The sequence below is a fragment of the Mauremys mutica genome, chromosome 1 (assembly GCF_020497125.1).
Source record: "Mauremys mutica isolate MM-2020 ecotype Southern chromosome 1, ASM2049712v1, whole genome shotgun sequence".
Lineage (NCBI taxonomy): Eukaryota > Metazoa > Chordata > Testudines > Geoemydidae > Mauremys > Mauremys mutica.
Genome location: NC_059072.1, coordinates 178,923,655 through 178,937,599, shown reverse-complemented (window position 1 = coordinate 178,937,599; position 13,945 = coordinate 178,923,655). Strand labels below are relative to the sequence as shown.

The 13,945-nt window shown below is 43.9% G+C and overlaps 1 protein-coding gene across 8 annotated transcripts in view; it reads left to right on the top strand.

Annotated features, from left to right (window-relative positions):
* HTR1F (5-hydroxytryptamine receptor 1F) overlaps positions 1-13,945 on the top strand; it is a 206,986-nt gene that overhangs the window by 129,602 nt on the left and 63,439 nt on the right. The window lies entirely within an intron of this gene.

The window sequence follows — 13,945 nt, the reverse complement described above, 5'->3', positions numbered from 1 at the left end:
CCCAGGAAACGGTGTCCCTTTTAACAGCAGAATACAGCACAAGAAACCTGAAATAAAGTGGATATAATTATATTGAAGTTACCAGTGTAACTCCACTGTAGTTTTGCTTCAATACCTATAATTTCTACTAAATCCTCATAAGTAGAAGGCTAACTCCATGGCAAAGAGTAATTACAGTGCCTCAAATTTTCAAGTGGCTACTTAATTTGGAAGCCCAGCTAGAGTCTCCTTTAAAGATTTACAAACATGCCACATGTCTCCATCCCTCTTCTCCACAGTTTTCAAATAATGCCTATTTAAAGTCTAGCCCCCTTTTGTCTGCAGAGCAGTTAGTAAATCTGTGCAGTAAATGTCATTGCCAAGTGCCCTTAACAACACAAATGGCTTGGTATATAGCAAACAAGCTTCCATTATTATTAACAGGAGTTTGTTACACTGCCTCAGATATGGGTTTTTTAAATTTTTATTTTTTAATTCTTATTTCCGTTAGTTAAATTCTGGATATTTAGAACTTAAGAACCTGTAAATAACTCTCCTGTATTACACTGTCTTCTTTAAACTATATCCTTAAGTCTTGCCATGTTTTTTTTAATAGAGAAGAAAATGTTAGACTCTGTGTAATTATTTTTAACTAAGTAGATTATCATGATACAGAACAATAGTTTCCTCAATAGGACCACCCAGAAAAGACTTCAGTAGAATTTTGTGAAAGCAGTTTGTTTCAATAATATTTAGCATAGAATTAAATATTTAGAAAACAGTAATTAGCCGTCATCTTCCGGTACTACCCCTGGTATTTTAAACACAGTATGCACAACACTGGAAATGATGCCACTGGCAATATTAAAGTTGTTTATCTCCCACATATGGTTTTATGTGATGTAAGTGTTGTAGAATAGAGTTGGCAATACCAACATTTAGGCATGCTACACAATTCTGTTTCTCATTAAGAACGTTTAAGTAACCATAGAAGGATGCTTCCTGTTTACATGGTAACATCTGCATCTTGGACTAACTAACCTATGAAACTCAAGGTCAAGAAGCTTTGATGATATCGTAGCAGTGCACAGTTGGGGACTTACCACTCCAACAACAAAAAATATCCGTACACTCAGCATGTTTAATGTACGAGCATGAGAATAGAAATGAAATATATATTCCCCCTACCCCTACCACCGAGTGTGTTTTTGTGGTTTGTTTTTTGTTGTTGGGGGGCGGGACCCACATAAGTTTTAGCTGGAAAGGTAGCTAAATTTGACCAAGTTCCCAGCTGCCTCCAGTTCTCCTCCCCCGAGTTTGAGTGAAGAGGAGAGGGAGATCTACCACAGTGTGGTTTTGTAAGAAAGAGGAGAATTTGGGAGACAGGACTGGGGCTGGGGCTAGGAGACCAGTGTTTTTACATGAGGATGGAGAAGTAATTAACCTACTTGGATCTGCTTGTTCACTATGGTAATGTTATCTTTTTTTAATCATTTCTGTGTATTTGTGATAGCCTCTGAAGGGGAATACTTGAGTGCAGTTGAGCTCCTGGTGAATCCTGATAGTTGCTGATTTTAATATTATTATTGAATTTCATATAAATACCAGGCGGGCTAATGATTTATGATAAAATCTTTGTTTTGGACTACCTATAAAGTCTTCTGCATCTGATATTTGCATCTTTTGGAGCCATTTGCATCTTTTGAAGCCAAAATTCTAGGGAAAATCCTCATTTCCATTTCAATTAATTAGTTTCCTACCTCCTGGCTACCTCTAGATGTTGGCTTTTATGCAACTAGAATGAATTATAGTCATTTCAAGAAGATGTTGTACAGTTACATAATGTATATTTGTATTTCTCCCCTCTGGAGAAGAGAGTAAACTTGTGTGTGGAAAGATTACATCAATCTGTGCTGGAGTCTTTAAAACGTTCTTTATAATTAAATCCTTTCTCAAACAAATATCCGAGAAAAGAATAAACCCATTGAAGCATTCATATATTTTATTATCGCATCACAGTAGTGATGCTGTATTTATGGTTGAGATCCTTTAATTTTCAAGGGCTAGAAAACATTGCTTTTTGACCTGAAATGTCTCATGTTGAGAGGTGCATTGTGTGTGTTTGTTTTTTAAACGACTAACCTTTTAAAAATGTGAAGATAAACTTCTCTGACTCAGAAGCATTTAGACCTTAATTTATCCATGTTCTCCAATTGGCACTAAGACAGTTTTGTCGTCCTCTTTTTTTTTTTTTTTTAATTGAAATTAGTCATCTTATAGGAGTGCATCTGCCTGTCTGGAGTCGAGAATTCTGGTACGGTCTGACCGGAATCAGAATGGTACAGAAGCAATACAGGGCTTTTTGTTTGTTTTTCCTGCTGGGCAAGAGGACATTTTGGAGACTGTGCCTGAGAGACTTCAAGAGACTTGATTATTCCTGGCCTTTAATACATACAGCAAGAGAGAAAAACGGGTGAAGGAGGGAGTAGACTTTGGACTGGCAGATGCCTCAATTATGAGAAGACCAATTTTTAGGTATAGCAACCCTATGTCAGGCTCAGACACTGTGGAAGGAGGAACAGGCTGTAGGTCTATAGAGGGGTAGGAAGGATAAAGCAGAACAAATATTAGAGATTCTCCACTTGCAAGATCTTCTGCACCTAAAAGCCGTGCTGGCTAAGGACTGGATGTGGTCTTTCTGATGCTGTGTGTGAATGACAGCTCAAGTGGAGAGTGCAAGTAAGAGGTTCTGTTCAGAGCTGGGTGCAAAACAAATCCTTGTATCTGATGGAGGTGAATTTGTTGGCGCTGGTGTCTTACATGAATGGCTATTTTGACCCATCTGAAAACAGAATCCTCATATGCTTTAGATCACTTATTCTGACTGCAGTAGAAAGAAAAGGTTTATAAAAGGAAAGGGTGATTTTTATTTTTATATTATTTTGTCAAAAAAGATTGTGTGGGGAGGGAGGTGGATTGAAATGAGAATGACACGAACAGTGGGTGGCTATGCTGGATAATCTCTACACCCCATCTGTCTGCAGTATTCCGTTCCAGGCTTGGGTGAAAAGACAGTCAAGGCTGCCCCAATGTGCAAGGCTGTGGCTTGTAAGTCTTCGCTTCTGTTTGTGGCTGCAATTGGCAGAGGAGTGGACCTGATACTGGACCTTGGTGGATGAGAAATATGACTTGGCCCTGGAATAAGGAAAAGAATCTCTGCTGGAGTTGTGAGGAATCCTGCGAGGATTTAACTCCGTATGCAACCACTTTACCTTCTCATCGTGATTCTTTCTCAGGTCAGAAGAATATTGAATTCCCTTGTCTGGAGTTTCTCCAAAAAAGATGTTGCCCATCAAAAGGACCGTGGATATGACAGGTTGTCAGGCTAGTGGGGTCTGATCCTGGTCCCTTGGACTGGTTTTATACCTGTATGAAAAAGGAGGAATTTCACAACTATAATTGAGAGCAGAATCAGGCCCACTGTCTGCTTTCCTGGATCTGAACCAAATAATTCAGTCTAGCTACAGTGGAACAAAAGAGACTGAAACAAAAATGGTGAGTGTTTTCGCATCACATTCATCACAAACAAAGACTGTGGGGAGGGATATAATTTTCTCTCTGATGCATTTGGGTTTGACTTTTGCCGTAAGCATCTTTGCAAGGAGCTTAACCCAGGTGAGCGATGCCTGTGCTGTAACCATGATAATCAGAGAGCCCTTCAAAGCTGTTACAGACTTAATAGTCTTTGCTTGAGTGGCGTTCAATCTGCTTGTCATCTAGGTTCTTCAGATAAGCAGCACACTCCATAGGGATATCAGTCTTCTTTGTAAGTTGTGAAATAGACACATCCACTTCAGGGGTTCCTTCAGACTTCTCCCGTCTATCTCCCTGCATTGTGTGATGCTTTTTGGCACTCCTGGCTGAGAGAGGAGTTCTTGAGGTGTATTTGCTCTGAGACCACAATACTTTGTAAAGACTCAGGTAGAGGAAATTCTACAGCATTTTTTAAAAGATTCTCTTTTCCTGCTTCTTGCGCAGCGTCTTAATGACAGTGGATGTTAATCCAACCGTTTTACCTTGAAAGAGTCTGTCACTGTCAGACTCCTCTGCAGATTGAGAGGAGGAAGGACAGAAAGTTTACACTCCTCAGAGGAGGGAAGTGCATTTGCTTTATTCTTTTAAATGAAAACACACTTTTTGGCTTTTTAGAGTATTTACACTTTATAGGGTTCAAAGTGTTCACTTTGGCCTTCCTCTGATGGTGACATTGGAGGGGAGGGGATGTCAGGCTGCTCTGGGTCTGAAGCTAAGAAAGTATGATTCCAGGAAGAGGTGTGAGTTAGGTACCTGCTGAATAAAGTGCCGGGCAATAATGAGGGGAGGCCCCTTAAGCATCAGGTCTAATATTCAGGAAGAAGAGGAGAGTCCTTTAGAAGTGCTTTTTCTGAGGACTGAAAAGGGCAGGGGCTGGTTTTAATGTCGGGGAGATCTGCAGACTCGTACTGCTGAGAGAGAGGTGCTGCCGCCTTTCTACTTTTTGGAAGAATTCTTTCAGCTTTTGTTCTTTTCAATCGAGGAGAGCGACACAAATGGGGTGCCTAGAGTGTGTCAGGCTAAACATTCGGGCATCACACTGATAGCCAACTCCCAGGGGCACTCTTCTCTGCCCTCCTGCACTAAGAACCTTATCCGGTAGTTAGTGGGGTGTGGTTCAGTCCAAAAGACAAAAGAGGAAAGAGAGAAGGGAAAGGCCAAGAAGAAAAAAAAGGAAAAGAGAAAATGCCTCTGACCCACATGGCTAGGCCTGCCACTGTCCAGTACATCCAGCAGAGATACTTCTGCTGCTGTCTCCATGCCTCTTTGACTGTGGGCTTTGTGGTTTGCACTCAAGGCTGGTGTACGCACTCCACTGGAGAACGTACCCTGTGAGTGGGTTAAAGAATGCCAGGGAGAAAGGAGGAGTGTCTTGTGATCAAAGCACAGGAGCAGGAGTCGAGATTTCAGTTTAGTTCCCAGCTCTGCTACATGTTTCCTATGTGACTTAACTTTGCTGTGCCTCAAGTTCCCCCTCTGTGAAAACAAGAGGATAATATTTAACAGTGAGGATTAGTTCACTAATATTTGTAAAGTGCTTTTGAAATGCTGTGATGGAAGGCTTTATAGAAGTGCAAAGTATCCCTGTTAGTAATCCATTTATACCAGTAGTGGCCTGGTAATACACAGAAAATCTGTGTGCCCAAAATTTTTATAAAGCAAGAGAAGAGCATTGAAAACTTGAACAACATTATGTACAAAAATGGAGTCATTTCATCCATGTCATAACAGGACAGTGCTGTTTTGAAACATGTTTTGAGCGAGAGGAGGAGATTTTGTCATGCACAGCTGTCCCATGATGGATAAAACATTTGTCCTGTCTCTGTGTTTATAGAAGTATAAAAGAGTGAGAAGTTGCAAAATTGACAACAGGTTGTCATCATATCATCACTAAAATGTACTGCTCATGAACTGGAATTGATAGTTTCAAAATGCTATGAGTGTCAAGTTAATTCACACTAACAGGAAACAACCCTCAGTTGTGTGAACCAGATAGAAAGTCATTTCAAATACCCAGCTGCTCTATTTTGAAACACTTGTCCTATCAAGATTAATTATATTTGACTAATCTGAGAGTGAATAGGTCAGACGACAGCAATCATTGCGTAGAAAATAGACTTTCAGCTTCTTTTTAAAATAATGAATAAAACAATACTGTCTAGGAGTACAGCAGCTTGTAATCTTCAATACTGAACACTTACGTCTTACTGTCAGACAGCATACAACTTTACTTACAATAATTGCAAAAAAAATAAGGTAGCCAGATCATTATTAAACTTCATTGTGGCCTCAGACTCCTGGAAATCATTAATAGTTCCATGGTGTGAGGGACTGGAAAGGAGACATGATGACTGTTTGTGTGTAATAAATCAGAAAGGATTTGTGGTGTGCAGATTCATGTGAGGTAGCATCACCACATGCTATCACCCATTGTGGTTGCCACATTTGAGACCATGATCATAGAATATCAGGGTTGGAAGGGACCTCAGGAGGTCATCTAGTCCATCTCCCTTCTCAAAGCAAGATCAATCCCCAGACAGATTTTTTCCCCAGATCCCTAAACGGCCCCCCTCAAGGATTGAACTCACAACCCTGGGTTTAGCAGGCCAATGCTCAAACCGCTGAGCTATCCCTCCCCCGTCCATGATGTTTGGCTGCAGCTCAGCAGAGGAGAGCATGGTGGGTTGAATGACTTCATGAGCTAGATATAGTTGTGGGTCCCCTTGTTGTAAAACATCTAGTTGGACTTGGTTTGAATTGGCACAAGGTGCCCACAACCTCCTCTGCACTGTTGGTGGCTAGCACAGACCTGGAAGTAGAAGAGGGAGCCGAAGCAGCTGAAGGATGTTTCCTGTTCACTAAATCCCCTAGGCAGCCTCTGCCAGTAGGGCTCTTGGGTGCACTAACCATGGGTTAAAGCTGACCTCTCCACATGGATCACCTCCGGGAGATGCAGCATTGCCAAGTCTGCCTGTGTAGCAGTTGCTGCTCCCTACGGGAGGTATCATTTGCCTCTCCCCTGCTCCAAAGCAGCTCTGGATCTAAATCTTTCCATGCAGGCCTCCTGTGGGGCTTTCAGACCAAGCAATATGAGGATGCTCAGCGTCCTTATCCAGAGAGGGAGGCCCTGGAGCAAATTAAGTGATCACTAGATGGAGATCACTACACCCTGCTGATAATTTGGGTGCTTACTTGTTGCAGAGTCAGCTCATCTCTATCCGGTTAGTGGCAGGCTTTCTGATGACTCTAGAGCTGGCATCTTGTGTGAAAAGGAAAGGACACTGACTTCCCCTCCCCCCTCCATTCCCCCAAAACTTAAACTTTCCTGATAATTAATGTGCTTGTCTGCAGATGTGCAGAGTCTGAGAGACCCTTTCAGCAGGGGTGGCAAGACAGAAAGGTCCAGCTGTAGGAGCAGAGGCATTTTAGTTTTCAGAAAGTAATTGCTCTCTAGCAAAATCAGTCTGTAGGCTCACCTGATAATGGGGTGATTCTCTTAGTCTAAAGCCTGGTCTACACTGTGGGGGGGAGGGAGAAATCGATCTAAGATACGCAACTTCAGCTACGAGAATAGCGGAGCTGAAGTCAACGTATCTTAGATAGACTTAGATTGACTTACTTCACATTCTCACAGCGCGGGATCAACGGCCGACGCTCCCCCATTGACTCCGCTTCCACCTCTCGGCCTGGTGGAGTTCCGGAGTCGACAGGGAGCGCGTTCGGGGATCGATGTATTGCATCCAGCCGTGGGTAGGAGAATGGACATAAGGAGGAAGGGTAGTGTAGATACCAGTCTAATAGGTGATACTGGTGGTAGAATGTCTGTGCCTAACTGGATAAAGAATGTCAGTGAAGCCAAACAGCAAAAATTAAGATGTTTGTACACTAATGCGAGGAGCCTACGTAACAAAATGGAGGAACTAGAGCTACTGGTACAGGAAGTGAAACTGGATATTATAGTGTCATCCGTCTTGCATCCGACGAAGTGGGTATTCACCCATGAAAGCTCATGCTGCAAAACGTCTGTTAGTCTATAAGGTGCCACAGGATTCTTTGCTGCTTTTACTGGATATTATAGGGATAACAGAAACATGGTGGAATAGTAGTCATGACCGGAGTACAGGTTTTGAAGGCTACGTGCTGTTTAGGAAAGACAGAAATAAAGGCAAAGGTGGTGGAGTAGCATTGTATATCAATGATGAGGTAGACTGTAAAGAAATAAGTAATGGAATGGATAAGACAGAGTCAAAAATCACATTGGGAAAGAAAGCTACTAGAGTCTCCCCTGAGATAGTGCTTGGGGTGTGCTACAGACTGCCGGGATCTGATTTGGATATGGATAGAGACCTTGTCATAAACAGTTAGTTAAGGGTTAAGGTCTCTTTTACCTGTAAAGGGTTAACAAGCAGTACCTGAGGAACACCTGGCCAGAGGACCAATCAGGGACAAGATAATTTCAAATCTCTGTGGAGGGAAGTTTTTTTTCTGTGTTCTTTGTTTTGAGTTGAGTCTCTCTTGGGAGTTAAGAGAGTCCAGACATCTTAATCAAGTCCTCCCAGGTTTCTGCAGTACTTTTCATCTATTCAGTCTAGTGAGTATTAGAAAGGCATACTAGTATTATAAGTTTATTTCTACATTTGCAGTTGTGTGTTTTGCTGAAGGAATCTCTTTATTTCTATTGCTGTTACTTTGCTTTTACTGAGAAAGAAAGGGGGAGGGGGAATTCTCTCCAGGTTTATAGGTTAGACTCTGTGTATTGTTCCATCCTGGTATTACAGAGAGAGTATACTTTCTTTTTGTTCTTTTAATAAATTCTTTTCTTTTCTTTGGACTTGGTTAATTCCTTCTCGTGTGGAAATTCAGGGGAAGGGGAGGGGGGAAGAGTGAGTTCCTCCTGGGTTTGATTCACGGAGTTGAATCGGTGTGTATCTCTCCGGAGTAGGCTAGGAGACAGAGGGAGGGGGGAAGTGGGCTGCTTCCCTTTGTGTTGAGATTCAGGGAGATTGAATCTGTGTTCCCCAGGGAGAGTTTTGGGGGAACAGGCAGTGTGTTATCCACTTTAAACGTAACTGGTGGCAGCAGGACCAGATCTAGACTAGGATTAGTTTAGAGGAGCTCATGCAGGTCCCCATCTTGGAACCCAAAAGCTCCAAGTGGGGGAGAAAACTTATGACAGACCTCTTTAATGTTTTTAATGAAGTAAACACTAATGGGAATTGTGTGATCATGGGAGACTAACTTCCCAGATATAGACTGGAGAACAAGTGCTAGTAATAATAGTAGGGCTCTGATTTTTCTGGATGTGATAACTGGTGGATTCCTCCACCAAGTAGTTGAAGAACCGACAAGAGGGGATGCCATTCTAGATTTGGTTTTGGTGAGTAGTGAGGACCTCATAGAAGCAATGGTTGTAGGGGACAACCTTGGTTCGAGTGATCATGAGCTAATTCAGTTCAAACTAGATGGAAGGATAAACAAAAATAGATCTGGGACTAGGGTTTTTGATTTCAAAAGGGCTAACTTTAAAGAATTAAGGAAATTAGTTAGGGAAGTGGACTGGACTGAAGAATTTGTAATTCCAGGCCTCCTCCACCTTTAGATCCACTTCAAGTCAAAGTTGCAGAAACTATCAGAAGCCTGCATCCCAGGAAAGAGGAACAAATTCATAGGCAGGAGTTGTAGACCAAGCTGGATGAGCAAGCATCTCAGAGAGGTGATTAAGAAAAAGCAGAAAGCCTACAAGGAGTGGAAGATGGGAGGGATTAGCAAGGAAAGCTACCTTATAGAGGACAGAACATGTAGAGATAAAGTGAGAAAGGCCAAAAGCCATGTAGAGTTGGACCTTGCAAAGGGAATTAAATCCAATTGTAAAAGGTTCTATAGCCATATAAATAAGAAGAAAACAAAGAAAGAAGTGGGACCGCTAAACACTGAGGTGGAGGTTAAGGATAATCTAGGCATGGCCCAATATCTAAACAAATACTTTGCCTCAGTCTTTAATGAGGCTAATGAGGATCTTAGGGATAATGGTAGGATGAGAAATGGGAATGAGGATATGGAGGTAGATATTATCACATCCGAGGTAGAAGCCAAACTCGAACAGCTTAATAGGACGAAATCGGGGGGCCCAGATAATCTTCATCCAAGAATATTAAAGGAACTGGCACATGAAATTGCAAGCCCATTAGCAAAAAATTTTAATTAATCAGTAAACTCAGGGGTTGTACCATATGACTGGAGAATTGCTAACATAGTTCCTATTTTTAAGAGAGGGAAAAAACGTGATCCGAGTAACTATAGGCCTGTTAGTTTGACATCTGTAGTATGCAACGTCTTGGGAAAAAATTTGAAGGAGAAAGTAGTTAAGGACATTGAGGTCAGTGGTAACGGGGACAAAATACAACGTGGTTTTACAAAAGGTAGATCGTGCCAAACCAACCTGATTGCCTTCTTTGAGAAAGTAACAGATTTTTTAGACAAAGGAAATGCAGTGGATCTAATTTACCTCAATTTCAGTAAGGCATTTGATATGGTTCCACATGGGGAATTAGTTACATTGGAAAAGATGGGGATCAATATGAAAATTGAAAGGTGGATAAGGAACTGGTTAAAGGATAGACTACAATGGGTCATACTGAAAGGTGAACTGTCAGACTGGAGGGAGGTTATTAGTGGAGTTCCTCAGGGATCAGTTTTGAGACCAATCTTATTTAATCTTCTTATTACTGACCATGGCACAAAAAGTGGGAATGTGCTAATAAAGTCTGCGGATGACACAAAGCTGGGAGTTATTGCTAACACTAAGAAGGACCAGGATATCATACAGGAAGATCTGGATGACCTGGTACACTGGAGTAATAGTAATAGGATGAAATTTAATAGTGAAAAGTGCAAGGTCATGCATTTAGGGATTAATAAGAATTTTGGTTATAAATTGGGGACACATCAGTTGGAAGTAACAGAGGAGGAGAAGGACCTCAGAGTATTGGTTGATCACAGAATGACTGAGTCGCCAATTGATATGGCCGTTAAAAAAGCTAATGCGGTTTTGGGATGCATCAGGTGAGGTATTTCCAGTAAAGATAAGGAGGTGTTAGTACTGTTATACAAGGCACTGGTGAGACCTCATCTGGAATACTGTGTGCAGTTCTGGTCTCCCATGTTTAAGAAGGGTGAATTCAAACTGGAACAGGTTCAGAGACGGGCTACTAGGAATGGAAAACCTGTCTTATGAAAGGAGACTCAAAGAGCTTGGCTTGTTTAGCCTAACTAAAAGAAGGCTGAGGGGCGATATATTTATAAAGAGCAATCATATCAGAGGGATAAATACCAGGGAGGAAGCGGAATTATTTAAGCTTAGTACCAATGTGGACACAAGAACAAATGGATATAAACTGGACACTAGGAAGTTTAGACTTAAAATTAGATGAAGGTTTCTAACCATTAGAGGAATGAAGTTCTGGAACAGCCTTCCAAATGGAGTAGTGGAGGCAAAAGACATATCTGGCTTCAAGACTAAGCTTGATAAGTTTATGGAGGGGATGGTATGATGGGATAGCCTAATGTTGGCAATTAATTGATCTTTGATTATTAGCAGGTAACTATGCCCAATGGTCTGTGATGGGATGTTGGGTGGGATCTGAGTCACTACAGGAAATTCTTTCCTGGGTGCTGGCTGGTGAGTCTTGCCCACATGCTCAGGGTTTAACTGATCGCCATATTTGGGTTTGGGAAGGAATTTTCCTCCAGGGAAGATTGGCAGAGGCCCTGGAGGTTTTTCACCTTCCTCTGCAGCGTGAGTCACGGGTCACTTGCTGGAGGATTCTCTGCACCTTGAGGTCTTTAAACCACAATTTGAGGACGTCAGTAACTCAGACATAGGTTAGGGGTTTGTTCCAGAAGTGGGTGGGTGAGATTCTGTGGCCTGCATTGTGCAGGAGGTTGGACTAGATGATCATAATGGTCCCTTCTGACCTTGAGTCTATGAGGGTGTTAGAATAGTGGCCCAATGTGCAGGGGTGGGTGCATTGTACAGTGGTTGCAACCATCTCAAAAGTCACCGGGAAGGCCTCGGGGTCATCCCCCGGCCCCATCTTTGTTAGGCACACTGGTAGTCCTCCAGGCTCCTTACTGGCGCTGCCCCCTGCCACGCCTAGGGGAGGGCTTGGTGCCTGTCCTATCAGCTTTGCCATCTGCTGAAACAGTCGCTCCTGGTTAGCCTGTTGTTGGGCCGTCAGCTCCCAAATCAGCTGTTGCTGTTGCTCTTGCTGCTGCACCGCTTGCAACTGCTGTTGTGATGCTAACCGCTGGAGCAACTACGCTTGCTGCTGCTGCTGTTGCGCTGCATGCTGCTGTTGGTTCTCCAGCAGCCATTTCAAAAGCTTCTCAGGGTCCATTTTGGGCGTCTGGGTCCTTGTTTCAGGCCCTGATCGCTGCCTGCATTCTCCACCAGTTGTGGCATGCCTGACACCGCAGCGCCCCTTTGTGGCAGGGGTGGGATGGGGTGTCGGCACCTCACCACTCTCTAGTCCTTGCATCCGCCTCCCTGCGGGCAGTCGGTTACGGCCTCTCAGCTTTCTTCCCCCCATCGCTTCTGTACCCCTTCTTCCCCACTACTGCTTCTGGAGGGGTAGCGTGGCCTAGTGGCCTGAGTCCATACAGTCCCCCTCTCACGAGCGGGGTAGCGCAGCCTAGCAGCCAGAGTCTATATAACCCCTCTTACAAACAGGGTAGCGTGGCCTAGCAGCTGGAGTCTCTAGGATCCCTCATGGTGAGGGGGTAGAGGGACTTGGGCCCGCCCTCTCCACCAATTCCTGACCCAGGGCCCTTGGAGTGGCAAGCTCTCCTTGCCACTCGCTCGGCAGGGATCCGCCCACAACACACCGAGCGTCAATACAGCTCTAACGCCGTTTGTCTCTAGAGTTCCCCTGGGTCACTTCCTACCATGAGTACCAGTTCCTCTGTGGTGGGGGGTCCTCTGGCCTGTTCCTCCCCTGTGACATCCTCTGTTGGAGTCTCAGGTTGTGCCTCAGCTTGGCTGACTCCTGGATCCTGGAGCGCAGGCGCTCTCTCCTCAGGAGCTTGCAGCATGCGTCCTTCTCCTCCAGTGGTCAGCCCCAACTGAGCTGGTCTGCAGGCTTTTATACCTGTTCTCCAGTTGGAGCATGCCCAGCAGAGCTTCCAGGGCGTGGCTTCCTCTGCTAGGAAGGAAGGGTTAACCCCTGCGGTACCAGTGTGGGGCCGCTCTGCCCCGTCACAGTAACCAAGTGTATGTATGGGAGTTTGGCTACCTGACATTAGCCAGATTATTTACAGCAGTGAAAGATGGTTTCCTAGAGAGTGTATTGTTTTTCCACCCAACATTGTTTTCTGAGCCAGAATTATGTACATGATTTCCTAGACTGATCTATTCAATCAATTATTTTAATTGTTTGTTTTTTATTTCAGCTTGAACAAAGCTATTTTAAATAACTGCAAGTGTCATTTGTATGAATATTTTCCCTGCAGAACTAGCACTACCCTTGTTTGGTTTAAATGTTTAAAGCACTGGACTGAGAGAGCCAGGAGATCTAGGTTCTGTTCCCAATTCTGCCACTGACTTGGAGTGAGATGACAGGCAGATCAGTTAGTCTTTCTGTGCCTCAGTTTGTCCATCTGTAAAACTAGAATAGTACCCAAAGAAAGACTAACTGATCTGCCTGTCATCTCACTCCAAGTCAGTGGCAGAATTGGGAACAGAACCTAGATCTCCTGGCTGTAACGAGGCTTACTTAATATTTGTAAAGCTCTTCAAGATGCTTAATTTTAATGCACATAGCACAGCCTTGCACTGTCTGTCAGTGCTAAACTGATTTATGGAGAAATTGCTGTGGGGAACTGGAGTTTGAAGACTCTGAAGGAGCTGAGAACCTAAGCATATAAGAACAGCCATAGTGGATCAGACCAATGGTCCATCTAGCTCAGTATCCTGTCTTCCAACAGTGGCCAATGCCAGATGCTTCAGAGGGAGTGAACAGGGCGATTATTGAGCGATCCATGCCCTGTTGTCCAATCCCAGCATTTGGCAGTGAGAGGCTTAAGGACACCCAGAGCATGGTGTTGCATCCCTGACCATCTTGACCAGCAGGCCCACTGATCAGCGTCTCCCCCTCCCTCCCCACATCTCCTGATCAGCTATTTCGTGGCGTGCAGGAGGCTCTGGGGGAGAGGGGGAGGAGCAAGGGCATGGCAGGCTCAGGGGAGGGGGCAGGAGGGGGTGGAGTGGGGGCAGGGCCTGTGGCAGAGCCAGGGGTTGAGCAGTGAGCACCCCCTGACACACTGGAAAGTTGGTGCCTGTAGCTCCAGCCCCTGAGTCAGTGCCTATACAAGGAGC